General features: G+C 45.2%; 1 protein-coding gene across 5 annotated transcripts in view; it reads left to right on the top strand.

Annotated features, from left to right (window-relative positions):
* Positions 1-27,631, top strand: part of LOC140396561 (coiled-coil domain-containing protein 91-like) — a 266,598-nt gene that overhangs the window by 11,882 nt on the left and 227,085 nt on the right. Inside the window, exon 1 of one of the 5 annotated variants that reach the window (XM_072485327.1) lies at positions 25,474-25,560. The exons of 1 other annotated variant lie outside the window; for it this stretch is intronic. The gene's annotated coding sequence lies outside the window, so the exon portion shown is untranslated. Of the gene's footprint in view, positions 1-25,473; positions 25,591-25,656; positions 25,681-27,631 lie in introns of those variants that run through there. 3 more of the 5 variants (XM_072485326.1, XM_072485330.1, XM_072485329.1) reach the window with 3 other exon arrangements.

Here is a 27,631-nt window from a genome sequence, read left to right as displayed (position 1 = left end):
ATTATATTCTAATTCTGCATCTTTGCAGCATGTCTGTCTGCTGGCAAGTTGATTTGCTTTACAATTTTCTATGATGGACCAGGTGTTTCAAAGTCCGTAATGAACAACGCAGGTTGTCGGACAAGTTGGACCCAGACTCTTACAGTCCCATCTTGTCTTCAGTATACAAAACAAATGTTTATCACAAAACCATAAAAAAATAAAAGCACAGGAGGAGGCCTATGGCGGCTGTGCTGTATTTTTCTCTTGCTTTTTCCCTCAGTCCTCCTTTTTGCACATATATTGGACAGGATTTAGCTATGGACCAGGTGCTGGAAGGTGGGATTAGAATGGGTGCCTAGTTTTTGATTTTTTTGTTTCTTAGCCTGGCAGATATGATGAGTCGATTGACCTCTTTCTCTCTGTGGCGTGACTTTTCGATGGTTTTATTCTTCTAGTGGGGAAGCAAGATGGTTGTCACCAACCCTGAATAAAGCTGCAAAGATCTAGTTGGGTAGATTTTCCCTCTGCCATTGTTAGTTTGATTCTGGCGCCAACTCAGGGGGCCCAGCAACTGTCATCTCATAAAACAGGTTAAGCAGCAATTACAGAATCATAGAATCCCTACAGTACAGGAGGTCATTTGGCCCATCAAGCCTGCACCTCCGAAAGAGCACCCTACCTAGGCCCAATCCCCGCCCTATCTCCAAAACTCCACCTAACCTTTGGACACTAAGGAACACGGCTAATCCAACTAACCTGCACATCTTCAAACTGTGGAGGGAAACTGGAGCCCATGGAAGAAACCCACAGAATCACTGGAGATTGTGCAAATTCCACACAGACAGTCACCCGAGGTCGGAATCAAGCCCAGGTCCCTGGCGTTGTAAGGCAGTAGTGCTAACCACTGTTCCTCTGTACCGTCCATATTGTAGAAATCTTACAGACAACAAACCAAGAAGTATAATGCAGTGATTTCTTTCACTTTTCATCAGATTTTACAGACAGTGAAATAAATGACTGGAGCATTCATATAGGATCAATGTAGAAACTTAAATGTCTTTTCTGTCCATGACATCTTTGTCTGGCCCTCTATCCAGCCCCACTGCCCAACCCCCCCCCCCCCCCCCCCCACCCCCCCCCCCCCCCCCACCCCCCACCACCACAACAGTATAAATCTGATGTTCTCTCCAGGTTTGACAAAGAGACATCCAGACTAGAAACGTTAGCTCTTTTCTCTCTCCACAGACGCTGTCAGACCTGCTGAGATTGTCCAGCATTTTCTGTTTTTGTTTCAGATTCCAGAATCCGCGGTAATTTACTTTTACCCACCATTACCTTTATGGGCATCATTTTACCATTTTCACGGATCATCAATCCTTGACTACAATCTTTGGGCCATATAGAACCATAGAATTCATGTGGTTCTGAAGGAGGTCATTTGGCCCATCAAGTATGCACTGACCCTCTGAAAGATCACCCTACCTAGGTCCACGCCCCCATGCCATCCCTGTAGCCCCATAACCCCACCTAATCTGTACGTCCTTGGACACTAAGGGACTATTTAGCATGTCCAATCCATCTATCCTGCACTTCTTTGGGCTGTGGGAGGAAACCAGAGCACTCGGAGGAAACACACGGGAGAAAGTGCAAACTCCACACAGACAGTAACCCGAGGCCGGAATTGAACCCGGGTACCACTCTGGCATTTCCTTCTTTGGCAGCTTGTAGATTCCAAAGATGGTCATTGATGTTGTTGCCAAAATCGCAAGTCAGAGCAGCATTCAAATGCTAATGCTTTATCACGGTTGCCGTTACAAGTCAAGGATGACCCCGAGGAATATTTTACCTGTGACATCATCTGAAACTAAAAGGTTTGTAAGAACCGATCCAATGATGGGGAAGGCGATGGGCTTGGTTGAAAAATGAACGCTGTCAGACGCTGATAGGAAAAATCCGGATTTCAAGCCCTACATCACTTGAAGACTTGAGTTGACAGTGCAGAATAGAGTTCTATTGTGGGGAATCCGTGTGGTTATTCGCCCGTGCTTACGTAGTAGAGTGTGGCTGAAGGAATTAGCATGGAGTTATTTTTGGTGGACTGAATTAGATGCTCAAATTGAAGAGAAAGTTGGGCCATGCCAATCTTGTGAAAAACTAAGGAACATGCCACCATTACAACCATTACACCCATGGTAAGGGTCGGCTCAGCCACGGCAGAGAAGTCACATTGATTATGTTGGTCCATTGGAGAGACACATGTTCTTAGTGATGTGGGTGCGAACTCAAAATTGCCAGAAGTCGTGATAATGAAGTCAACAATGATTGAGCAGCCCATTGAGAAACTAGATGAAGTATTCACAAGATTCAGAACACTGAAGCAGATTGTCAGTGATAATGGTACACAGTTTACATCAAAATAGTTTGAGGACTACGCGAAAGGGAACGGTATACACCATATCAAGTCAACTCCATAACACCCAGTGATGAATGGATTGGCTGCATGTTTTGTGAAGTCATTAAAGCATTCTATCAAAGCATCAAAGAACCAGGGGACATTGGCAAGAAGAGCAAACACATTTCTAATGTCTTATCTGAACACTGCATATGCTACCATGCAGAGTTCACCGGCAATGCTGTTGTTCAAGAAGAAACTACAAATGCAGTTTAATTTGTTAACTCCACCTGATACTTCAGAGATTGTCAAACGATAACAACAAACACAAATTGCTAGAAGGGAAAAATCTCTAAAAGACTAGTATTCAACCAAGGAGAACAAGTGTTGGCTAGGAATTCACCACTAATGAGAAATGGGTATCAGCTATGATCCTAGCAAAGGCAGGTCCAATATCATACACGGTACAGACAGATAATGAAAGAGTTTGGCAATGTCATGCTGATCGGTTACTTGTTGCACAAAGTGAGTTTGCAGAAGTTTCTCAAGAGGTTCTGTTGTTAGAAGATCTGGAGAGCTGTATTTTGGAATAGAGACGAGAGACAGCGACGAGTTCAGGTTCTGAGGACTTTTCAGTTCTAATAGTGGCAGATATCGAAGTGACTACTCATGAAGTACCATCTATAGAAAGGAATGAGGACACTTCTGAGATTGCAAGTAGCTGAGTTCAAGAATGCAAAATTCTACTAAAATAGAATAGACATCCAACACAGGGACTATCCTTTTGAATTGTATTTATGTATAGAAATAATCTATCAGGGGATCTGTTGTATAAATGTTAATTGCTGTCATTGCACTAATGGAAGTAAAGAGGGAGGGGTGGTATGTATCCAGGAATATATTCCTGCTGGTTCTGTGTCACTTGGTGTGTAGGTATGTCAGCAGAGTGTTTGCGTGGACTTTGAACAGATCACCATCTTTATTGTATGAGCAACACCTTTAATAAACCTCTTATTGTGTTTTACAAGAATCCAGAGTGTGGGCACCTGATGGATCTGTGTGTCTATTCGGAACCCTGGATATCTGTTATCCCTTCTCAGTTCCCAAATAACAGAGGTCAAGTCTGTGCTTTTTGGCAAAGTCCACTTGTACTTTATTTGTCAACTGTGCCACTGGTAAACCTATTTTCAATACAAAATTTAGAAAGTTTCCAACTAGCCCTGCAGAAAGCTGGTCAGATTGGTTGTCTTTAGCGAATACAATAGTTGAGTTTTCATTCAATTACAGATTGTAGTAATTCTTCAAATCATAATACACAGGATAAAATAACGAAGTAATTTAAACAAAAGAAAGATGGCAATTAACAAAAGCAGCAGCATAGAAAATAGGTTTCAGAAATATAGATGGAGTGATCCCGGGATGAGTTTTCCATCCCGGTAAGTAATTCTTAAGGAGAATATTATCTTAAGGTCTAGCCTTCCTTTTACTTCTGACTGGCTTTGACTAATTTATAATTTACGCAATTCGGCCAAAATGTCTGTCCATCAAATTAAGAGATATATGTTTTTAAATGTATTGGTGCAAATTTCCCATTCCATCGCTTGCCAATTTTCCAAATGGTCCACACCTGCATCTAACATTAATTAGAAAAACAGTTTTCGTTAAGACATTATCACCCTAAACTGGCTGTTACCATAGAAATGGGACAACCCGTACTGGGACAGCAGCACCAGTTCTTACAATACAATGGGGCCTTTTAGCTGGTTGAAGTCACTGACCTTGCAGCCTCAAGCAACTTGCAGATGTGAAACCTCAGTTGAAGAAATAAATTAAAGTGTATGATTTGGATTAACTCTTAGTGGATTCCCAGCTATTGTTGCACTCAAGTAATGCTTAATATGATTGTAGTTAATTATTCTTAATGAGTTCTCATTTAACCCTTTTACCTCTATCATCTTCCCTTACTCTCATGGTTGTAGCTGACTAGAAAAGTCAATTTCTATCAGCACCTCAATACCTTTTCTTGCTGTGGCAGGTGCCAGCTCATCGGCAAGTCCCGGTGGAGGTCGTTGATCAACTTATGGCACAGGGTGATGGTCCTCCTGGTGACCCTCCCCGAGTTGACGGCTGCTGTCACTTCCTCCCAGGCGATACTGGCTGCCCTTCTGAGCCCCTCAGAGGAACAGGGCATCCGGTCCGGACTTGACCGTGTCCAACATTCTTGCCAGGTCGGCATTCCTGAATGGTGGGCCGGTCTCCTCAGTGACATGTCTGCGAGCTGTGTGGGGTTTGCTCCAATTTAATTGCTGCACCCCCTTGTTAGCGGGAGGCTGGCGGGTGTGTCCCAGCAAATGAGCCGGTAGGACCACCATTTGCGGCGTGAAGCCCTTGGGGCCTCGCTAAGTGGACCGATTTACGTTTCATACCGGTGACGGCCTCGCCAGGTCGAGCGTCAGGAAGCTCGCAGCAGTTCCCGCTCGCGACAACACTTAGAAACCTTTCTGTTAAATCGCGCCCGGGGAGTTTTCAGGCTTTACCATCAATCAGGAACAAAGTGAATTTATGCTGTTCACCGCTAACCTTGAATCTATTTTGTAACGCACTGTACCATTCAGAATTACAAAAGGCCATATTAAATAAATGGGAATTAATATACCTAGAAATCCAAAAAAATATTGCACTGATTTTTTTAAAGAAATGTTCAGCAAACTGAAACAAAATATTGAAAAATGGAGAGTACTCCCACTTTATATGACATGGAGCAGGCATGCCATTAAGATGTGTACCTGCCAAGATTTCTTTACATCTTCCAGAATTTGTCAATCTTTTTAACTGAATACATTTTTTCCAAAGCTTTGGACTCTATCATAAGGTCATTTATTTGGGGTCATAAAGCACTTTGGACAGCCAAGGTGCAATCCCAGATATACAGGTGGCGTGGGACTGCCACATTTTCAGCTTTATTAGTGGGCAGCTAATACAAGAGCATTGCATGGCTTTCCAGGAGACACTCCAACAGAAATTCCATCATCGCTTGCTATTGAAAAAAGTGTCAACATTAGCACTTCCATAGAACATAGAACATACAGTGCAGAAGGAGGCCATTCGGCCCATCGAGTCTGTACCGACCCACTTAAGCCCTCACTTCCACCCTATCCCCTTAATCCAATAACCCCTCCTAGGTTTTTTGGTCACTAAGGGCAATTTATCATGGTCAATCCACCTAACCTGCACGTCTTTGGACTGTGGGAGGAAACCGGAGCACCCGGAGGAAACTCACGCAGACACCGGGAGAACATGCAGACTTCCAGCATTTTAATTTTTCGTAGCGAAATCACGTAATGGAATAACAGATAACTTTCTACTGAAAAATTCTTTGAGAATATGGAAACAGGGGTAGCACGGTGCTGGAGTGATTAGTACTTCTGCCTCACGGCGCCAAGTTCCCAGGTTCAATCCCTGCCCTGGGCCATTGTCCATGTAGAGTTTGCACATTCTCCCCATTTTACGTGGGTTTCGTCCCCACAAACCAAAAGATGTGCAGAGTAGGTGGTTTGGCCATGCTAAATTGCCCCTTAATTGGGAAAGATGAATTGGGTACTCTAAATTTATTAAAATAAGAGAATATGGAATAAAGGATACCTTTATTCATAGCCCAATATGTTATAGCCACGTTTCCTCCCATCCCATAGATAAAAGCAAATTACTGTGGTGCTGGAATCTGAAACAAAAGAGAAAATGCTGGAAAATCTCAGCAAGTCTGGCAGCATCTGTGGGGAGAGAAAAGAGCTAACGTTTCGAGTCCGATGACTCTTTGTCAAAGCTAACAGACAGAGAAAGTGGGAAATATTTATACTGTGGAGTGAGAATGAAAGATGAGTCATAGCCACAGAAACCCAGGGAAACCGGGTGCTAATGGCCACAGAAACCAAGGGGAAAGAGTGCTAATGGCAGTCCCCCAGAGAGGACAAAAGATGTGAAAGGTCAAACAGCGGAGAAACTAACATCAGAGGGTGAACTGTAGATGTGGGGGAAGGGAAAGGGGTGCAAAGGGGAGAAAGGTGAAGGAAAGGTGGATAAGATGGGGAGCGGAATTTAAATGTATATTAAGAAAGAAAGAAATGGTAAAAGACAGTTAAAATGAAATGGAAACAAATGGGTCGAGGTGGGGTAGAGTTGATCATCTGAAGTTGTTGAATTCGATGTTCAGGCCGGAAGGTGCCTAACCGGAAGATGAGCTGTTGTTCCTCCAGTTTGCTTTGCGCTTCACTGGAACATTGCTGCAGGCCAAGAACAGACATGTGGGCATGGGTAAGCAACAGGAAGGTCAGGGTCCTGAATACGCTCAGACTGAAGATGCTCAGCAAAGCGATTACCCAGTCTGCGTTTGGTCTCTCCAATATAGAGACCACATTGGGAGCAGCAAATGCAGTAGACCAAATTGGAAGAGATGCAAGTGAAACGCTGCTTAACCTGGAATGAGTGTTTTGGGCCTGGGATGTTAAGCATGGAAGAGGTAAAGGGGCTGGTGTTACACCTTCTGCGATTGCATGGGAAGCTGCTATGGGTGATGGGAGAGGTACTGGGTATGGTGGAGGAGTGGACTAGATTTTCTCGGAGGGAACGGTCTCTACGGAATGCTGACAGAGGGAGTGAAGGGAAGAGCCCGCTGAAGGGACATCCCGCTTTTACCTACTTCGCAAAATCCACAAAAAGGACTGTCCCGGCATGCCCATTGTGTCAGCATGCTCTTGCCCCACCGAACCTATTTCCTCTTATCCTGACTCCATCCTCACTCCTCTGGTCCATTCCCTCCCCACCTACATCCGGGATTCCTCTGATGCCCTGCGTCATATTGACAGCTTCCAGTCCGCGGGCCCTAACCGCATTCTATTAACCCGGGCTGTGCAATCCCTCTACACCTCCATCCCACACCAGGATGGCCTGAGAGCTCTTCGCTTCTTTCTCGAAAAGAGGCCCGGACAATTCCCATCCACTACCACTCTCCTCTGCCTGGCTGAACTCGTTCTATCTCTCAACAATTTCTCCTTTAACTCATCTCACTTTCTCCAAATCAAAGATGAAGCAATGGGTACCCGCATGGGTCCTCGCTACGCTTGCCTTTTTATGGGGTATGTGGAACATTCCTTGTTCCAGGCCTATCCGGGCCCCCTCCCACAACTCCTTTACCGATACATTGATGACTATTTTGGTGCCGCGTCATGCTCTCGCCCGGACCTGGAAAAATTCATCAACATCGCTTCCAGTTTCCACCCCTCCATCACTTTCACCTGGTCCATCTCAAGACACTTCATATCCCTTCCTTGATCTTTCTGTCTCCATTTCCGGCAATAGACTATCCACTAATATCCACTACAAGCCCACTGACTCCCACAGCTATCTGGACTACAGCTCTTCGCACCCTACGCCCTGTAAGGACTCCATCCCTTTCTCTCAACTCCTTCGCCTCTGTCGCATTTGTTCCGATGATGCCACTTTCCAAAATGGTGCTTCGAAAATGTGTTCCTTCTTCCTCAACTGTGATTTCCCACCTACAGTTGTGGACAGGGCCCTCAACAGTGTGCGGTCCATCTCCCCCGCCACTACCCTCGCCCCCGCCACTACCCTCGCCCCCTCCATTCCCTCCCAGAACAAGGATAGAGTCCCCCTCGTTCTCACATTTCATCCCATCAGCCTCCGTATGCAAAGCATAATCCGCCGCCATTTTCACCAGCTCCAGCGTGATGCCACCACCAAACACATCTTCCCTTCATTCCCTCTGTCAGCATTCCCCAGAGACCATTCCCTCCGAGACAATCTAGTCCACTCCTCCACCATACCCAGTACCTCTCCCATCACCCATGGCACCTTCCCATGCAATCGCAGAAGGTGTAACACCTGCCTCTTTACGTCTTCCATGCTTAACATCCCAGGTCCAAAACACTCATTCCAGGTTAAGCAGCGTTTCACTTGCATCTCTTCCAATTTGGTCTACTGCATTCGCTGCTCCCAATGTGGTCTCCTCTATATCGGAGAGACCAAACGCAGACTGGATGATCGCTTTGCTGAGCATCTTCAGTCTGAGCGCATTCAGGACCCTGACCTTCCTGTTGCTTGCCCATGCCCACATGTCTGTTCTTGGCCTGCTGCAATGTTCCAGTGAAGCGCAACGCAAACTGGAGGAACAACATTTCATCTTCCGGTTTGGCACCTTCCGGCCTGAACATCGAATTCAACAACTTCAGATGATCAGCTCTACCCACCCCAACCCATTTGTTTTCATTTCATTTTAACTGTCTTTTACCATTTCTTTCTTTCTTAATATACATTTAAATTCCCCCCCCCCCCAATCTTAGCCACCTTTCCTTCACCTTTCTCCTCTTTGCACCCCTTTCCCTTCCCCCACATCTACAGTTCATCATCTGATGTTAGTTTTCCTGCTGTTTGACCTTTCACATCTTTTATCCTCTCTGGGGACTGCCATTAGCACTCTTTCCCCTTGGTTTCTGTGGCCATTAGCACCCGGTTTCCCTGGGTTTCTGTGGTTATGACTCATCTTTCATTCTCACTCCACAGTATAAATATTTCCCACTTTCTCTGTCTGTTAGCTTTGACAAAGAGTCATCGGACCCGAAACGTTCGCTCTTTTCTCTCCCTACAGATGCTGCCAGACTTGCTGAGATGTTCCAGCATTTTCTCTTTCGTTTCCTCCCATCCCAATCAGATGCAGAATTTACAAATTGGAGAAATAAAGGAAGAGTTATACTTTGAGACTTGTACATAGATAGTCATTTAGTCTTGTTGTGTTTGGTCTACTATGCCTTGCTATGGAATCCACCAAATACGTAGACTTGTCCAAACCAGGATCTTTATTGAATCACACGTGGTAAGATAGCGATCTGTTGCAGAGCAAGTTATCATGGAGTTTCTTTGTACTTCTCTGGAACTATACCTAGCACAACTGTTCACCTGTATGTCTTACTACTATTTCCTACAGTCATAATAATAATATCTGGTGATGGCCAATGTGCCTCCACTTATAAAGGAGTCCCTGGTCACATGACCATGGTCTTGAGATTGCATGGTATGTCTGCACTGCCACCTGTTGGAGGTCGCCCACTATCCATCTATGATATTGCTTACAGGCATATCACTACAAGCCTCACTTGAACAATTGTGGGAAAAATTTGATCTACCTTCAACACATTTTTTCCAATATTTGCAAATAAGAAATTCTGCACAACAAAGCATACACTTTCAAACCTTCCCAAAGGAATTGGAAATGTATAGCCTTTTACTGAGCCCACCCGGGTCAAAGAAATTAATTTATTGGTTTGCAGTATTATTTTCTAATGAAATTAATGATTCCACTAACTTTCTTAGAAATACATGGGATGAGATGGAGTTGCAGATCTCAGACAAGATATGGGAAGAGGCTCTGAGAAGAATACATACCTGTTTCATAAGTGTTAGGCACCATCTATTTCAGTATAAAATAGTGCACAAACTCCATTATTCAAAAGCAAAGTGACATAGGATTTCTCATAGATTACCCCAAATGTAAATCTGATGAGGGCACCTCAGTGCATTTTTTTTGGACATGTCTCAAGTTTCACAGATTTTGGCAATCAGTGGCATTCTGATGTAGGGGATTAATGGGATTTTCCCCTTACTGAGATCGCTGTATTGGAATGTGCTGATAAACGAAACTGAATGGGAGTGATGAACTGTATCATTTGGGATGGTGATAGTGAAAAAAAGTATTTCTGAAAGTGTGGGAGACAGAAACAATACGTCTTTCATGGTGAATGGAATTAATATGTGCATTTGCACATGGAAAGGATCCACTTCAGCGTTAATAACAAAATGGGTCAATTGTTTTGAAAAATGGCAGTCATTTCTGAAGCACTTGGATAGTGGCAAAATAGAAGAGGGGCCAGGGACTGCACCATAATTGTCTTATAAATGACAATATAAAGCGGTGACTAAATTCCTTCTGTGTACTTCCCCGTTAGGAGCAACCAGCCACCTGCTGTTCCTGTTTGTCGGTGCGTTTCTTTTGTCTGTTTAAGCACTCTGTTGTCATTTAATAATAATAATCTTTATTGTCACAAGTGGGCCTAAATTAACACTGTAATGAAGTGACTGTGAAAATCCCCTAGTTGCCACTCCGGCACCTGTTCGGGTACAATGAGGGAGAATTCTGAATGTCCAATTCACCTAATAAGCACGTCTTTCTGGACTTGTGGGAGGAAACGGGAGCACCCGGAGGAAACCCACGCAGATACGGGGAGAATGTGCAGACTCCACACAGACAGTGACCCAAGCTGGGAATTGAATCCGGGTCCCTGGTGCTTTGAAGCAACAGTGCTAACTAACCACTGTGCTATTGTTTGCATTTTTGTATCCCTGATGTGAGCGTTTCACATTTTTGATATCCAGTGTGACTTATGTTTGTTGTGGAATCATAGAATCTACAGGGCAGAAGGAGGCCATTCGGCCCATTGAGAAAAAAAGGAAAAAAAACTTTAAAATATATTTTAAAAATCCAGGCCTGATTGTTCCTTTTCTGATAAACCTTCTGGCAATTTGGTAACAAGGCACCCAGTGCCTTCTTACAGCAATGTTTAAATCCACGGAAAACTTTGGGCCTCTCAGACCTGCTTCTCTGGAGCAGCATGCATTGCAAAGTCTGCTCTCTTTACAGAGGTCTTTTTTTGTTACGTTTAAGTGTTTACCTTCTCTCAGCATTACCTCATCATTGATCCGTGTTTTGTTCTGTTATTTCTCAAACTGATCCAAGAGTTCAAGGCAAGGAGCCCTCAGGGAGGGGAAAGAGTGGCAACAGAAAATAATCTCTCCCAATTCAATCTGTGCAGTTTAAATTAAAAGAAAAATTAATTATGCAGAAAGCTGAAATTCCTCAGGCCATTTCTTTTGAACAGACCCTTGACATGCACTGGCACCCTGCCTCACTTTCCTTTGCAACTCAGCACCTTGTTCTCGCTCCACCAATAGTTGGCATCCATAGAGCACACATATTTTAAAATAAAGGTCCTGCCAATGAACCAAGAGCAGCAGATGTCATGGTCTGTACTTGTTTGACTCCCCAGTATTGAATTTTATTGCACTTTATAGGAAAAGTAAACTATATAGAATGAAGGAAGTAGAGAATAGAAATCTGGCATGAGGAACATAGAAGCAGGGTTAGACCCTTCAGCCTCTTGAGCCAGTTGTGCCATTCAATGAGCGCATGGTTGATCTAACTTAACTTCATCCATATTCTTTCATATTTTTGTCTAGCAAAAATCTCTCGATCGCAGATATAAAATTATTAATTGAGTTATCATCTACTGTTTTCTGTGGGAAAGAGTTCCTTACCTCTTTCACCCTTTGCATGAAGATGTGTTTCCCAACTTCTCTCCTGAATGACATGACTCTGATTTTAACATTTATTCCCCAGCGGGAAAATAACTTGCTGTCTAGCCTATCAAGTTCTTTTGAAATTCTAAAGTCTAATGACTCCTTGAGCTTCTACATTCCAGTGAATTCCAGCCTACTTTTTTACAATCTCTCCTCGTAATATGATTCTTGGTTCCCTGGTAGCATTCTGGTAAATCTGTGTGACATCGCTTCCCAAGCTAAACCTTTCTAAGGTTCGGTGTCCAGGACTTGTACCCAGTACTTCAGATGTAGTCTAATCTCGTCTTTGTATAGCTGTGGAAAAATATTCTCCTCTTTAAGCTATAGCTGTCTCGTTATAAGGGCAATCATTCTATTCGCCTTTTGGATTACATTTTGTACCTGACAAATATATTTTAGTGATCTATGCATGGACATCTAAATCTTGGAATTGCCCTGTTCCTAACTTTTCACCATTTATGCAGAAAATTGAGAAGATAGATCAAATTAAAGTTAGCTTAGTAGAAAGTTGCAGTGCACATAAAACAGGAGTGTGAGAACTGGGTAGAGCTGTGAGTTAGCACACACTATGTTGTAGCTAATGATGCCAGATGCAGATCAGTGGGAACACTCTTGTCCCTCAATTAGAAGGTATGCGTCCAAGTCCCACACCAGAGACTTGAGTGTATGATCTTGGTTGACACTTCTGTGCAGTACTGGCGGAGTGGAGTGCTGCCTTTTGAGTGAGACATTAAATCAAGCCCCTATCTGCCCTCTTAGGTGGATGTAATTGGATAGCATAATTCAAAGTAAAGCAGTTGAGTTCTCCCTGTTTACTGATATTTACTAAATGATTTATTGTTTTTTGGACTGGAGGAGGGTATGAAGTGGGATTTCCAGTGCTCGTTACCAGAACCATTGCTTTTCTTGATTCAGATGTGTTACAGACATAAACGTGGCTATTCACAGCTCAATTTCAATTTTTTTTTAAAAAGAGTACTCAATTATTATTTTCCAATTAAGAGGCAATTTAGCGTGGCCAATCCATCTAACCTGCACATCTTTGGGTTGTGGGGGTGAAACCCATGCAGACACGGGGAGAATATGCAAACTCCACACAGACAGTGACCCGGGGCCGCAATCGAACCCGGGTCCTCAGCGCCATAGGCAGCAATGCTAATCATTGCACCACCATGCCGCCTTCGCACAATTTCAAAATTTTAAGATAACACAAAATTTGGAAATATTGTGAACTGTGAGAAGCACAGTGAAGGATTTCAAGAGGATGTGGGCTGGAGGAACAAATGGACAGAAAAGAGAACATAAACTAAAAGGAACATTTCTAAAGGAGATGGAGGAACATTTGGGGGTATATGTACACAAATAGTTGATGAGGTCAGAGCAGGTTGAGAAAATTATTAATAGGGCATAAGGGATCTTCAACTTCCTCAAGGGAGGGAAAGAGTGGAAAAACAGGGACGTTATGATGAACTTTTATAAAATGATAGTTCGGCCTCAATTGGGCACCGCACCTTAGGAGATTTCAAAGAGGGTGGAGACAGGTTCCAGAGGTGAGGATCTCTGGTTATTGCGATAGATTGGAGAAGTTGAAATTGCTCTCCTTCGTGTTACGACACCCTGGGCTAGTGCACGGTTAATTCCAGCCTCCGTTGAGCCAGAGTTGCAACATAGTTGACAGTAACTCAATTTTAAAAGTACCCTAAATGGTCTTTGGCTGCCCAATAACTACAATCACCAGGTTTGTAAATTTAAACACAATTAACTTTTACTAATAATAATAATTATAAGTAAATAGGCAGCAAATACAACCGGTTAACTTTTATTTGATTTCTAACGCCCCCTCTTTAACTTGCTCCACCTCTCACACATTCATAAGACAGACAAACACAGAGGGGAAAGAGTGGTGAAAAAACAATACTAAAAGTAAAAGGATAAAAGTATCTTTTTCAGATGGACGTCTTCCAGTTAGATTCAGTCAAGGCCTCCAGTTGGATGTCTTTGATTTCAGTCTGTAATGGTTTTCACTGCAGGTTCATCATGGTCTTGAGACTTCTCTGCAGACTCCGAAACAGCAGGCAGGGGACATTTGAAAGAGGGAGAGAGTGAGCAACACACAGCCTAGCCTTTCAGTGTCCAGGAGCTTTCTCTGCTGGGTCCTCTCAAAACCCCCACATGGTAGAAAACAATCACTATCTGTTGCCGGGTAGGATACGGTCCTTGGCCAATCCACTGGCTGTCAGCCAGCTAATCAAACCAATTCCCTCCAATCTTCTGGGTGACAAAGTCTGAGTTCTGCTGTTCAAAATCTAAATCTTTATAGAACAGTGTACTATATTGAAACTTTTTAGTTCCTCACTTCCTCTGCTCAACTTAAAGTTATGTCTCTGTTAAAGATCAATTGGACCAAAATCAATAATGACAAAGTGGAAGAAATGGGATATAAGGGAACCAACAGGAAGGGACCTTACATTATAGAAGAGAAGGTTGAGAGGAAATTGGCTAGAGATATTCAAAATTGGGAGGAATCGGAGAAACTGTTCCAGTTGGTGGAAGGTTCAAGAACCAGAGGACACAGGTATGAAGGTGAATGGGAAAAGAACCAACAACGGCACAAGGAAAATGGTTTTATGTAGTGAGTGGTTAATCTCTCAAATGCACTGCCTGAGAGTGTGATGGAGGCAGATTCCATTGGGGCATTCAAATGGAATGAGATGACCATCTGCAGAGAAACAATCTTCAGGGCTATGAAGAACGGGTGCGGGAATAGTATTAACTGAGTTACTCTTGCAGACAATCGGGAGGGACACAATGAGCCAAATGGCCTCCTTCTATGTTGTATGGAATTCTATGGTTCTATGACTGCTAGCATCCAGGTTCAAATCCAGCCAAGACTGATGGGATCAAAGTCTGTTCTTGTTGCTGATTTAAAGGTCCAAGAGAAGGTTAATTAGTTGTTAATGGATTAGGGGTTGTACACGTGGCCCATAAATTCTAAGAGGTTACCAAAATAGTTGTTGGCAAATAGTTGAAGGAATAAAGTTGAGCTTGTGGCAATGGCATTTTGGTGAGAAAACCTCTGCTTCTCAGTTGTCGTAGCGCAAGCTTGGAGGGCCGAAGGGCCTGTTCCTGTGCTGTACTTTTCTTTGTTCTTTGATGCCAGACCTTAAGAAGGACACAAGTGAAATGTGGAACTTGTTCAAGGAACAGGTGCTACGTGTCCTTGATATGTATGTCCCTGTCAGGCAGGGAAGAGATGGTCGAGTGAGGGAACCATGGTTGACAAGAGAGGTTGAATGTCTTGTTAAGAGGAAAAAGGCGACTTATGTAAGGCTGAGGAAACAAGGTTCAGACAGGGCATTGGAGGGATACAAGATAGCCAGGAGGGAACTGAAGAAAGGGATTAGGAGAGCTAAGAGAGGGCATGAACAATCTTTGGCGGGTAGGATCAAGGAAAACCCCAAGGCCTTTTACACATATGTGAGAAATATGAGAATGACTAGAGCGAGGGTAGGTCCGATCAAGGACGGTAGCGGGAGATTGTGTATTGAGTCTGAAGAGATAGGAGAGGTCTTGAATGAGTACTTTTCTTCTGTATTTACAAAGGAGAGGGGCAATATTGTTGGAGAGGACAGTGTGAAACAGATTGGTAAGCTCGAGGAAATACTTGTTAGGAAGAAAGATGTGTTGGGCATTTTGAAAAACTTGAGGATAGACAAGTCCCCCGGGCCTGACGGGATATATCCAAGGATTCTATGGGAAGCAAGAGATGAAATTGCAGAGCCGTTGGCAATTATCTTTTCGTCCTCACTGTCAACAGGGGTGGTACCAGGGGATTGGAGAGTGGCGAATGTCGTGCCCCTGTTCAAAAAAGGAACTAGGGATAACCCTGGGAATTACAGGCCAGTTAGTCTTACTTCGGTGGTAGGCAAAGTAATGGAAAGGGTACTGAAGAATAGGATTTCTGAGCATCTGGAAAGACACTGCTTGATTAGGGATAGTCAGCACGGATTTGTGAGGGGTAGGTCTTGCCTTACAAATCTTATTGAATTCTTTGAGGAGGTGACCAAGCATGTGGATGAAGGTAAAGCAGTGGATGTAGTGTACATGGATTTTAGTAAGGCATTTGATAAAGTTCCCCATGGTAGGCTTCTGCACAAAGTAAGGAGGCATGGGATAGTGGGAAATTTGGCCAGTTGGATAACGAACTGGCTAACCGATAGAAGTCAGAGAGTGGTGGTGGATGGCAAATATTCAGCCTGGATCCCAGTTACCAGTGGTGTACAGCAGGGATCAGTTCTGGGTCCTCTGCTGTTTGTGATTTTCATTAATGACTTGGATGAGGGAGTTGAAGGGTGGGTCAGTAAATTTGCAGACGATACGAAGATTGGTGGAATTGTGGATAGTAAGGAGGGCTGTTGTCGGCTGCAAAGAGACATAGATAGGATGCAGAGCTGGGCTGAGAAGTGGCAGATGGAGTTTAACCCTGAAAAGTGTGAGGTTGTCCATTTTGGAAGGACAAATATGAATGCGGAATACAGGGTTAACGGTAGAGTTCTTGGCATTGTGGAGGAGCAGAGAGACCTTGGGGTCTATGTTCATACATCTTTGAAAGTTGCCACTCAAGTGGATAGAGCTGTGAAGAAGGCCTATGGTGTGCTCGCGTTCATTAACAGAGGGATTGAATTTAAGAGCCATGAGGTAATGATGCAGCTGTACAAAACCTTGGTAAGGCCACATTTGGAGTACTGTGTACAGTTCTGGTCGCCTCATTTTAGGAAGGATGTGGAAGCTCTGGAAAAGGTGCAAAGAAGATTTACCAGGATGTTGCCTGGAATGGAGAGTAGGTCTTACGAGGAAAGGTTGAGGGTGCTAGGCCTTTTCTCATTAGAGCGGAGAAGGATGAGGGGCGACTTGATAGAGGTTTATAAGATGATCAGGGGAATAGATAGAGTAGACAGTCAGAGACTTTTTCCCCAGGTGGAACACACCATTACAAGGGGACATAAATTTAAGGTGAAAGGTGGAAGATATAGGAGGGATATCAGAGGTAGGTTCTTTACCCAGAGAGTAGTGGGGGCATGGAATGCACTGCCTGTGGAAGTAGTTGAGTCGGAAACATTAGGGACCTTCAAGCAGCTGTTGGATAGGTACATGGATTACGGGAAAATGATATAGTGTAGATTTATTTGTTCTTAAGGGCAGCACGGTAGCATTGTGGATAGCACAATTGCTTCACAGATCCATGGTCCCAGGTTCGATTCCAGCTTGGGTCATTGTCTGTGCGGAGTCTGCACGTCCTCCCCGTGTCTGCGTGGGTTTCCTCCGGGTGCTCCGGTTTCCTCCCACAGTCCAAAGATGTGCGGGTTAGGTGAATTGGCCAATGATAAATTGCCCTTAATGTCCAAATTGCCCTTGGTGTTGGGTGGAGGTGTTGAGTTTGGGTAGGGTGCTCTTTCCAAGAGCTGGTGCAGACTCAAAGGGCCGAATGGCCTCCTTCTGCACTGAGAGTGTTGGCTCAAGGGTGTTGGCTATGAGGAGAGGTTGAATAAACTAGGCTTGTTTTCACTGGAAAGACGGAGGCTGAGGGGAGACCTGTTAGCGGTCTACAAAATTATGAGAGGCACAGATGGGGGGTGGATAGTCAGAGGCTTTTTCCAAGGGTGAACATGTCAATTACAAGGGGGTACAGGTTCAAGGCGAGAGGGAGAAAGTTTAAGGGAAATATGGGATGTACGTTTTTTTATGCAGTGAGTGGTGGGTGCCTGGAACGTGCGGCCAGAGGATGTGGTGGAAGTGGGCACATCAGCAACATTTAAGAGGCACCTGGATGGGTACATGAATCGGGAGGAAATAGAGGGATACCGACTGAGTAAGAGCAGAAGGTTTTTTTTAGTTGGACATCATGATCGGCACAGGCTTAGAGGGCCGAAGGGCCTGGTCCTGTGTTGTACTTTTTTTTGTTCTTTGTAGTCACTGTTAGTGCCTGAAATTAGGAATGGTGTGGAGATGGTGGCGTTGGACTGGGGTGGGCACAGTAAGATGTCTTACAACACCAGGTTAAAGTCCAACAGGTTTGTTTCGAATCATTAGCTTTCAGAGTGCAGCTCCTTCCTCAGGTGAATGAAGAGGTGGGTTCCACAAACATATATATAGACAAATTCAATGATGCAAGATGATACTTTGAATGCAAGTCTTTGCAGGTAATTAAGTCTTTACAGGTCCAGACGGTGCGACTAGAGAGAAGGATAATCGCAGGTTAAAGAGATGTGAATTGTCTCAAGCCAGGACAGTTGAAATCTGTGTTGTTTAAGAGTCTCCGTGATGTATTGTTCATCCTTCACATATGTAAGCGAATGTGAACTACCTCTCAGACAGATATCACAAAATCCAGTGCAGATTCCAAATCAGTAGTCAGGCTTCACCTCCGCTTGGGCATCACACTTATAGCTTGGCTTCTTAAAAGCCTTGAACTTCTTTTGATGTCTTCGACGTAGGCGCAGGGATCATGAGAGAAGAGCCAAACTATATCTCTGCCTGGCGAGGAAGCAAATCAATTACCCACCCCTAAGAGTGTACAGGCAAAGGACATCATATGAAATGCTGCCAGGGGAGATATGTGCCAGGAGACTGCACTTTAGCAAAGAAGCAATGAGACGCCTTTGTGAAATGTTGAAAGAAGTCCAAAAGCTGAACTCTAACCGCCGCACTGACTTAACAGTGGAAATGAAACTCCCGACAGCACTGAATATTTTTGCATCTGGGTCCTTTCAGAATTGGCGGCCTGTGACTTTCCGCAGATAATCGGAAGTTACGGGCCAATAAGTTGCCTTTCTATTTTTCTGACGAAAGTAGATAACCTCACACTTATCCCCATTAAACCCCACCTGCTACATTTTGGCTCACTCACCTAACTTATCCATAACCACTTGTAAATTTCTTATTTCCTCACTGCAATTTACTTTCCCAACTTCCTGCGCGCTCCTCATAATCCTTCATCCTGCTAATAATTATAAACCTATCTATTTCCTCCTTAAATTTGTTTTGGGTTCTGGCATCCACTGCACTTTGGGGTAAAGAATTCTAGATTTACGGCCATTTGTGTGAAGTAATTCCTCCTCCTTTTGGTTTTAAATCTGCCACCCCTTATCCTAAATCTATGACTTCTTAGTCTAGAATGTCCAACAACGGGAAACATCCGTTTTATGTCTACCCTGCCAATCTTCTTTACCATTTATATACCTCAATTAGATTGCCTCACATTCTTCTAAACCCCAGTGAGTATAGGCCTCAACTGCTCAATCTCTCTTCAATCTAGTGAACCTTCTCTGAACCGACTCTAATGCATTTACATCCTTCCTCAAGGGGACCAAAATAGTGCACAGTACTCTGGATATGATCTCACCAATGCCCTGTAAAGTTAAAACAGTACTTCCCTACTTTTATACTCTATTCTATTTGCAATTAATCCAAAATTCAATTTGCCTTCCTTATTACTTGTTGCACCTGCATATTAACTTTCTGTGATTCATGCATGAGGACATCCAGATCTCTCTGCAGTGCAGCATTTTAAACTTTCTCTCCATTTAGATAATAAGTTGCCTTTTTATTCCTCTGACCAAAATGGATAATGTCACATTTATCCACGTTAAATTTGATCTGCCAAATTTTGGCCCACTCATGTAACCTGCCCATATCCATTTGTAAATGTCTTGTTTCCTCTTTGCAACTTACTTTCCCACCGATTTGAGTGTCATCTGCAAACTTGGGTATAATACATTATATCTCTGCATCCAAGTCATTAATATAGATTGTAAATAGTTTGAGTCCTGAGGACCGAACCCTGTGGCCCATCACTAGTTACAGCTTGCCAACCAGGAAACAAATCACTTATCCCCACTCTCTGCTTTCTGCTGGTTAGCCAATCCTCTATCCAAGCTAATAAATTACCCCCAACCCAATGAGATCTTGCTTTGTATATTGACCTTTTGTGCAGCACCTTTTCAAATGCCTTCTGTTAAGAACCCTGTTGATGTTACCTGCGAGAGTATCTCAAAACTCTGTACCATAACTTAAAACACTGGCTCTTAGTGGTGTATTTTTGTTTGGAATAACGTGAAGACCAATGTACAACCCAGTGAGGAACCAGAACAGTCATTGTGTAAACAATTAATAAAGAATATTTATTCAAGTAAATGAAAAGAAAAACACACACAACAAAAGAATATACATTATGATACTTAAGTATATTAATAACTAAACACTGAAGTTACCTCTTGTTCCCAAAGTATAACCATGTTCCCTGAACTCACTGAGATACCCTTTTTCCCAAGCAACATCCAATTTTAGTAACTCTATACAGATCAAATCCAGCTAATAGTTATTGTTTAGGTGACCAAGTCTGGGAATCGTCTCTTCCTGGACTGGCAAAGGCACAAAATTACATCTTTTAGAGGAGAATATTTGCAATCTGCCATTGCTCTAAATGTCTGCGCATTCTCCCTGTGTCTGCGTGGGTTTCCTCCGGGCACTCCGGTTTCCTCCCACAAGTCTCGAAAGACGTGTAATGTGAATTGGAAATTTTAAATTCTCCCTCAGTGCACCCGAACAGGTGGCATAGTGTGGCGACTAGAGGATTTTCACAGTAACTTCATTGAAGTGTTAATGTAAGCTTACTTGTGACACTAATAAAGATTATTATAAATAATATAGATGAGAATGTTGGGGGGAATAATAAGTAAGTTTGCAACAACATAAAGATTGGCAGGCTGGTTAATAGTGAGGAAGAAGGTCTTAGGTTGCAGGAAGAGAAAAACGGGTTGGTCAGATGGGCCGATTAGTAGCAGATGGAATTTAACCCTAAAAATGGAGTACTCAATTAATGGCTTGACACCAGGAAGCTCAGAAGGATCCTGGGGTGCTTGTTCACAGATCCCTGAAAGCGGTCAAACAGGTTAGTGTAGGCAGTTAAGCAGGCAGATGGGACACTTGCCTTTATCAGGAGTGGCATAGATTAGCAGAGCAAGGGATGTTATGTTGGAGCTGTACAAAACTTTGGTTCGGCCACAGCTGGAGTACTTTGTGTAGTTCTGTTCACCTCCTTATGATTTCACTGGAGAGGGTGCAGAGGAGATTCCTGGGATGGAACATTAAAGCTATAAAGAGAGGCTGCATAAGCTCGGGTTGTTTGCTTTAGAGCAGAGAAGGTTGAGGAGGACCTGATTGAGGTGTATAAGATTATGAAAGCTATGGACAGGGTGGATAGGAAACAGCTGTTCCCATTCGTTAAAGAGTCAATAACGAGGGGGCATATTTTAAGGTGGAGGCCGGAGGTTTAGAGCGGATTTGAAGAAATTGTTTTTCACCCACAGGGTGGTTGGTGTCCAGAATGCTCTGGGCGGGTAGTAGAGGTGGGAAATCTCACAACCATTAAAAAGTACATGGATGTGCACTTGAAATATAATAATATTCAAGCCTATGGGCCAAATGCTGGAGAGCGGGATTAGTGTAAATTTAGTATAGTTTTGTCTGTGCAGATTTGAAGGGCTGAAGAGCCTCTTCTGTGCTGTATGATCATCTCTCAAATTCCTTGCCGTTAGAAGTTATCATTTGTATTTCCCACTGATCTCTGGTACACACTGTTTGTGATATGGCCATTCACACCTGAATGTCTCTAGATGCCTGCTAGTCTTGCTATTTGTCTGTTAATTTGTTTTCATCTCAAGTTTACTTTTAACCTCGTTGATTTCCTGAATTCCTAACATCTGGAAGTCCCGATACACTACATCTACAGAACCCCCATTATTCACTGGTGCAGGCTTTCATGCCATATTATTGCTGATATATGCAACCCTCTGGAACAAGACGTTCTTCCTTGTAGGTCAGGGTGTCATACATTGCTGGGTGTCGCTGAAGGGCCAACCTAGGGTCCCTGCCTCTTCCTGTGATTGTATACTCTCTTCTCCTTCAAGGAAAGAAAGCAAATAGTTTGATTAGTAATGGGTAGTGGGGAAGGCCAATATTTGTGGAGGGCGACTCAAGGATGCAATAGGATAATGGGATGAGGTTGAATGAGAGTGTTGGCTGTGAGATGCCTGGAGAGAGAGGAATGAATGCAGCCACAAGATGTATAGTTCTGAGAAGTGTTATAAAGCAGGCTTTTTCAAACTGTGGGTCGCAAGCCATGGGTGTTGGGAGAGTTGTGGATTTCCCGATCGCAAGAAAAGTACCCATCGGCTATGACCAGCTTTTAAATTGAGAAAGCCGGCTGCAACAGACTTTTAATTTGAGAATGCCGGCCGCGACCGACTTTTAAATTGAACAATGCAGTCTTCTGGCCAGAAGCAGTTGTAGCCATCTGGGATGGCCACTTCCCGATTACAAAATGGACACTTTGCAAAGATTGCAGAGAAAATGGACAATACTGAGAAAACAAGCAGGTTCAGGGTTTGTCTGTTGATTGGAGCCGCAACTCCCAGACAAGACCAAAACTGTAGGCCCATTAGCGTACTAATGGCCCCTCTCCGGGAACAAAAGAGTAACATTTGAGTAACCGATACTAAGGCAGACACACCGGCGCCAGAGGAGACCAGAACAAAGCAGGCCAACGGCCACCTAGGACACGCCCAGCCATCAGGGCACCCACCCCTTTATTGGATGAAATCGATAGGAACGATCGAGAAACGGCTCAATTGATTGGGGCCAAGTTCAAGGCCCGCGCAAAAGTGCGCAAAGCCCCTTTGGGTATAAGAAGGAACCCCCAAGACAGAATCGTTCTCTTGGCTCCGGCTCTCACCGAGGCGAGACCTGCCCAACAGCTGCACCAGAACAAGTAAGTCCAAGATCAACGCACGCTACCAGACAGACGACCTTAGCTGTTCCCCTTCACCACTTCGACCTCAGCAGCCTCAGAACCGAACAACAGCCATTGTTCCTCTGACTGAGTGGGTGCCGAAAGCTAAGTATAGGCTTTAGCAGTAGTGATAGTTTAGTCTGTCGTATTTGTGCATGATTATATTGAACTGTTTGTGTAAATAAATAAGCATTTGACTTTGAACTAACTGGGCAGCACGGTAGCATTGTGGATAGCACAATTGCTTCACAGCTCCAGGGTTCCATGTTCGATTCCGGCTTGGGTCACTGTCTGTGCGGAGTCTGCACATCCTCCCCGTGTGCGCGTGGGTTTCCTCCGGGTGCTCCGGTTTCCTCCCACAGTCCAAAGATGTGCAGATTAGGTGGATTGGCCATGATAAATTGCCCTTAGTGTCCAAAATTGGCCTTAGTGTTGGGTGGAGGTGTTGACCTTGGGTAGGGTGCTCTTTCCAAGAGCCGGTGCAGACTCGATGGGCCGAATGGCCTCCTTCTGCACTGTAAATTCTATGAAACTGGTGTATCGTGTCTTTGATCAGTATTCGGTTTGAACCTTGTGGCGGTATCGAAAGATACCTGGCGACTCTAGAGCAAACGTAATTAGAATTAAGGAAGGCGACCATATTGACCGCCAAATTCAGAGTCAACGAAAGAGCCAAACATTTAGTAACACAGTGTAGGGAGCAGGCCACACTCCAGGCACGGACACTGTATGTCCGTGCTTTTGGCGCAAACTCACGGGGGAGAGATTCCTCCATTTTCTAGCTGTGAGAAAGCAAGGCAACAGGACTGTGAAGAACAGAACATGGATCATGTTAAACTAAGAAAAAACTGAAATCGGGAACAAAGCAGTGTAAAGATACTTTGTTAATTGTGCCAATGCAAATCAGGATGCAAAGCCTATGTGTGCTATATGCAGAGAAGTACAGGCAAAAGGAAGTTTAAAACTCTCAAAACTTCAAAGGCATTTAAAGGCTATGCATGGAGAGTTAGAGGACAAACCTCTTGATGTTTTTCAAAGGATGCAGTGAAAACTTAAATCATCAGCTGAAATCCTAAGCAGAAATGTAACATGGAATGTCAAAGCAAGCGAGGTCATGAGGACCAAGCAGACTCAACTGGCGTATTAAAGGTGAGTGTAAATGGTATGTTGCAAAGGTCGGCTGGCGTGAGTTGCACAGGTCGACTGCCGTGGGTCGTGAAGGTCAGCCGTTTGGGAAAAGTGGGTCCAGGGAAAAAATGTTTGAAAAATACCGCTATCCAGGATAATACTGAGGAAGCCAGGATACAGGGTTGGGCACCTGAACTTGCTGTGCCACTCACCTTTTCTGCCTACCCGAGGTCCTAGATCCCAGATGAGGCAGCATGGTAGCACTGTGCCGTCGCAGCGCCAGGGTCCCAGGTTCAATTCCCGGCTGGGTCACTGTCTGTGTGGAGCCTGCACGTTCTCCCAGTGTTTGCGTGGGTTTCCTCCGGGTGCTCCGGTTTCCTCCTTCTAATTCTGAAAGACGTGCTGTTAGGCAATTTGGACATTCTAAATTCTCCCTCCGTGTACCCAGGCGCCGGAATGTGGCGACTAGGGGCTTTTCACAGTAACTCCATTGCAATGTAAACCTACTTGTGACAATAAATATTATTATTATTAGAGCCTCTTTGATGCACTGACCACATTTTTACTGCTGATTTCTTCATTCACGTCCATCCACATTGGCTTGGCTGGAAAGGCTACCCTCTTCCTTCCATCCTTGGGAAAACTCCATTGCAGTCCCTGAAATCCTGGTAAGACCCCTAGGCAAGATCTTCCCAAGTCTCGTCTCCATTTTTGTACTGTTGAATGTCAGGGGAAGATGGTTAGATTCTCTCTTGTTGGAGATGGCCGTTGTCTGGCGCCATGTTACTTTGCACTTATCGGCCCAAGCCTAGATATTGTCCAGGTTTCGCTGTATATGGACATGGACTGCTTCAGTGTCCGAGGAGTCGCAAATGGTGCTGGAAACATTGTGCACTCATCAGCATATGAGTAATGTGATGAACTGTACATGATACTCCAGGCTGTGGCACTAGTGCTTTGGACAATTTGAGCACAATCTCGTTGATCTTAAGACTTCCCTTCTGTACCAAGGTTTGTCACTGACCATGAGTGACCCAGCCACACATTTCTAAATTGTAAACCATACACTAACACTTTAGCTCTCGGGGTTAAACGTTCCCGCACACTATTTTGCTGTCAAATAAAAGGTCCACAAGCAGCTGGGAAATTCATGATGTTCCCCTCTCCTCAGATGGAGATTTTCCAGCTAGTTGAGATTCGTGTTTGGGGTGGATGGGCGAGGAGTGCGGCCGGGTGGGATGAGGGCCGGGGCGGTGACTGGGGGCCGGATCCGGGGCAGTGACTGGGGGCCGAGGCCGGGGCGGTGACTGGGGGCCGGATCCGGGGCAGTGACTGGGGGCCGAGGCCGGGGGGCCCGGGGCCGGGGCGGTGACTGGGGGCCCGGAGCCGGGGCGGTGACTGGGGGCCGAGGCCGGGGCGGTGACTGGGGGCCCGGGGCCGGGGCGGTGACTGGGGGCCCGGAGCCGGGGCGGTGACTGGGGGCCGAGGCCGGGGCCGGGGCGGTGACTGGGGGCCGAGGCCGGGGCCGGGGCGGTGACTGGGGGCCGAGGCCGGGGCCGGGGCGGTGACTGGGGGCCGAGGCCGGGGCCGGGGCAGTGACTGGGGGGGGCCCAGAGCCGCGCTCGGGCTCAGGGAAAGTTGTTGTCGTCGGTGGAGCTGAACGCGCGGCCCGGGGAGAGCACGTGTCCCGCTGCCGGCCGCCCATTGGCTGCGAGCGCGTCCGGGGGGAGGGCGCGAGCTCGGAGCCGTCAACTGCCGGCGCGAGACGGAGGCAGGAAGCGGACAGGTGAGCGGCTCCCCCTCCCCCACTGCACAGGTCAGCGGCTCCCCCTCCCCCACTGCACAGGTGAGCGGCTCCCCCTCCCCCACTGCACAGGTGAGCGGCTCCCCCTCCCCCACTGCACAGGTGAGCAGCTCCCTCCCCCCTGCGCAGGTGAGCAGCTCCCCCGCCCCTTGCGCAGGTGAGCAGCTTCCTCCCCCGGGTGCAGGTGAGCAGCTTCCCCCCGCCCCCTGCGCAGGTGAGCAGCTTCCCCCCGCCCCCTGCGCAGGTGAGCAGCTTCCCCCCGCCCCCTGCGCAGGTGAGCAGCTTCCCCCCCGCCCCCTGCGCAGGTGAGCAGCTCCCCCGCCCCCTGCGCAGGTGAGCAGCTTCCCCCCGCCCCCTGCGCAGGTGAGCAGCTCCCCCCGCCCCATGACGATATGCAATGCATTGTCCAGTTTGATGGCTCCACTTTTGGCAAGTTCAGAGTGAAGGATGGAGTAAAACATGTAAAAACTCCGCACAGATTTCCTAAATGTTTTGGCACTAATCAACCAGAGGTGGGTTTGGTGGATCAACATATCTGTAGGATGAAAGGCAGTTACATACCGAGAACTTTTGAATGGTGAGCTGACCGTGGGCAAGTGGGGAAATCTTGCAAGTGTGCCATGAAGGTCCTACACATCGATTATTGCACTTGGGAGTCACTAGCTGGCCTAAGAGGGAAAGTGACCATTCCTATGGGCTGGCGTGCACTATCACCAAGACCAGTGGCTACAACAGCTTGGCAACAGGTGCCAGTGCCAAAAACAATTACCTGCAACGTCACTTGACAGCTTCATGTGTAGCACTTTTGGCAGAATATGCCCCTTAAGGATTGGATTTCACAGTCTTCAGCAAAGGTGCACTAAGTGAAAACACCTCACCTAAATGGATTGTTTGCTGCCTGTCCATCATTTCTTGTAGATGGAAGGATGATAACAACACTGGTTGTCTGCTAGAAATGGCTGAAGAGCTAAAGGTCACTAAAGATTTATCAATGCCTTTATCTAAAAATTGGCAATAATTGCAGAATATTAACTACTGATATTCCATCTATGAAGATTTGAACATAGCTAACAATAACAACTTGCATTTATGTAGTGTAAAGCGCCCAAAGTACTTGACAGGAGGCAATCGGACAAACAACGCAAGATTAATGTTAGATAATTGTGACTTTTCTGTGAAACAGTTACCTGTGACATGTTTCTGTCAACCCCTAATTGAAACATAGAGCTTCATTTAAGGAAGTCCGCTGAAGTGGGAAATCTCTGGATAAAGGTAGCAAAATTTTGCAGTAAAAATGTTCGCTGTCCTATTCATACATTATGCCTCTTTTGCATTCCATCCGGGTTAGAATGGCAAAGAAAATGTTTTTTTTCTTCTTCTCCTCCATCTTTGGATCAACAGTCGGGGCCAATCAGCCAGGATTTCCATTCCAAATATTAAAAGCAAAACACTGCAGATGCTGAAAATCTGAAATAAAAACAGGAAATGCGGCGAAAAAGTCAGCAGGTCTTGCAGCATCTGTGGAGAGATAAAGAGAGTTAACATTTCGAGTCCAGACGAAGAGTCATATGGCCAAGAAGCGTTAAATCTGTTTCTCTTTCCCCAGATGTTGCTAGACCTGCTGGGTTTTTCCAGCATTTTTTGTAATAATTTTCCCATTCCAGAACCTCAAAAGATTTGACAATACGACTGGGCTTGGCTGTGATGTTTCTCTCCTTTGTCGTGCATAGCTTTGTAACCTCTACTTTTAAATAATAAATAATAATCTTTATTGTCACAAGTTTGCTTACATTAACATGGCAATGAAGCTAATGTGAAAATCCCTGAGTCGCCACATTCCGGCGCCTGTTTGGGTACACGGAGAATTCAGAATGTCCAATTCACCTAACAGCACGCTTTGTGGGAGGAAACCCATGCAGATACAGGGAGAACGTGCAGACTCTGCACAGACAGTGACCCAAGTCGGGAATCGAACTTGGGACACTGGCTGTGAAGCAACAGTGCTACCCACTGTGCTACCGTGCGCTCATACATCGTAGATATTAGAAATGCT

Source organism: Scyliorhinus torazame, chromosome 19 (genome assembly GCF_047496885.1).
Source record: "Scyliorhinus torazame isolate Kashiwa2021f chromosome 19, sScyTor2.1, whole genome shotgun sequence".
Lineage (NCBI taxonomy): Eukaryota > Metazoa > Chordata > Chondrichthyes > Carcharhiniformes > Scyliorhinidae > Scyliorhinus > Scyliorhinus torazame.
Note: the sequence above shows the minus strand (reverse complement) of the source record. Positions and strands in the feature narration are given on the sequence as shown.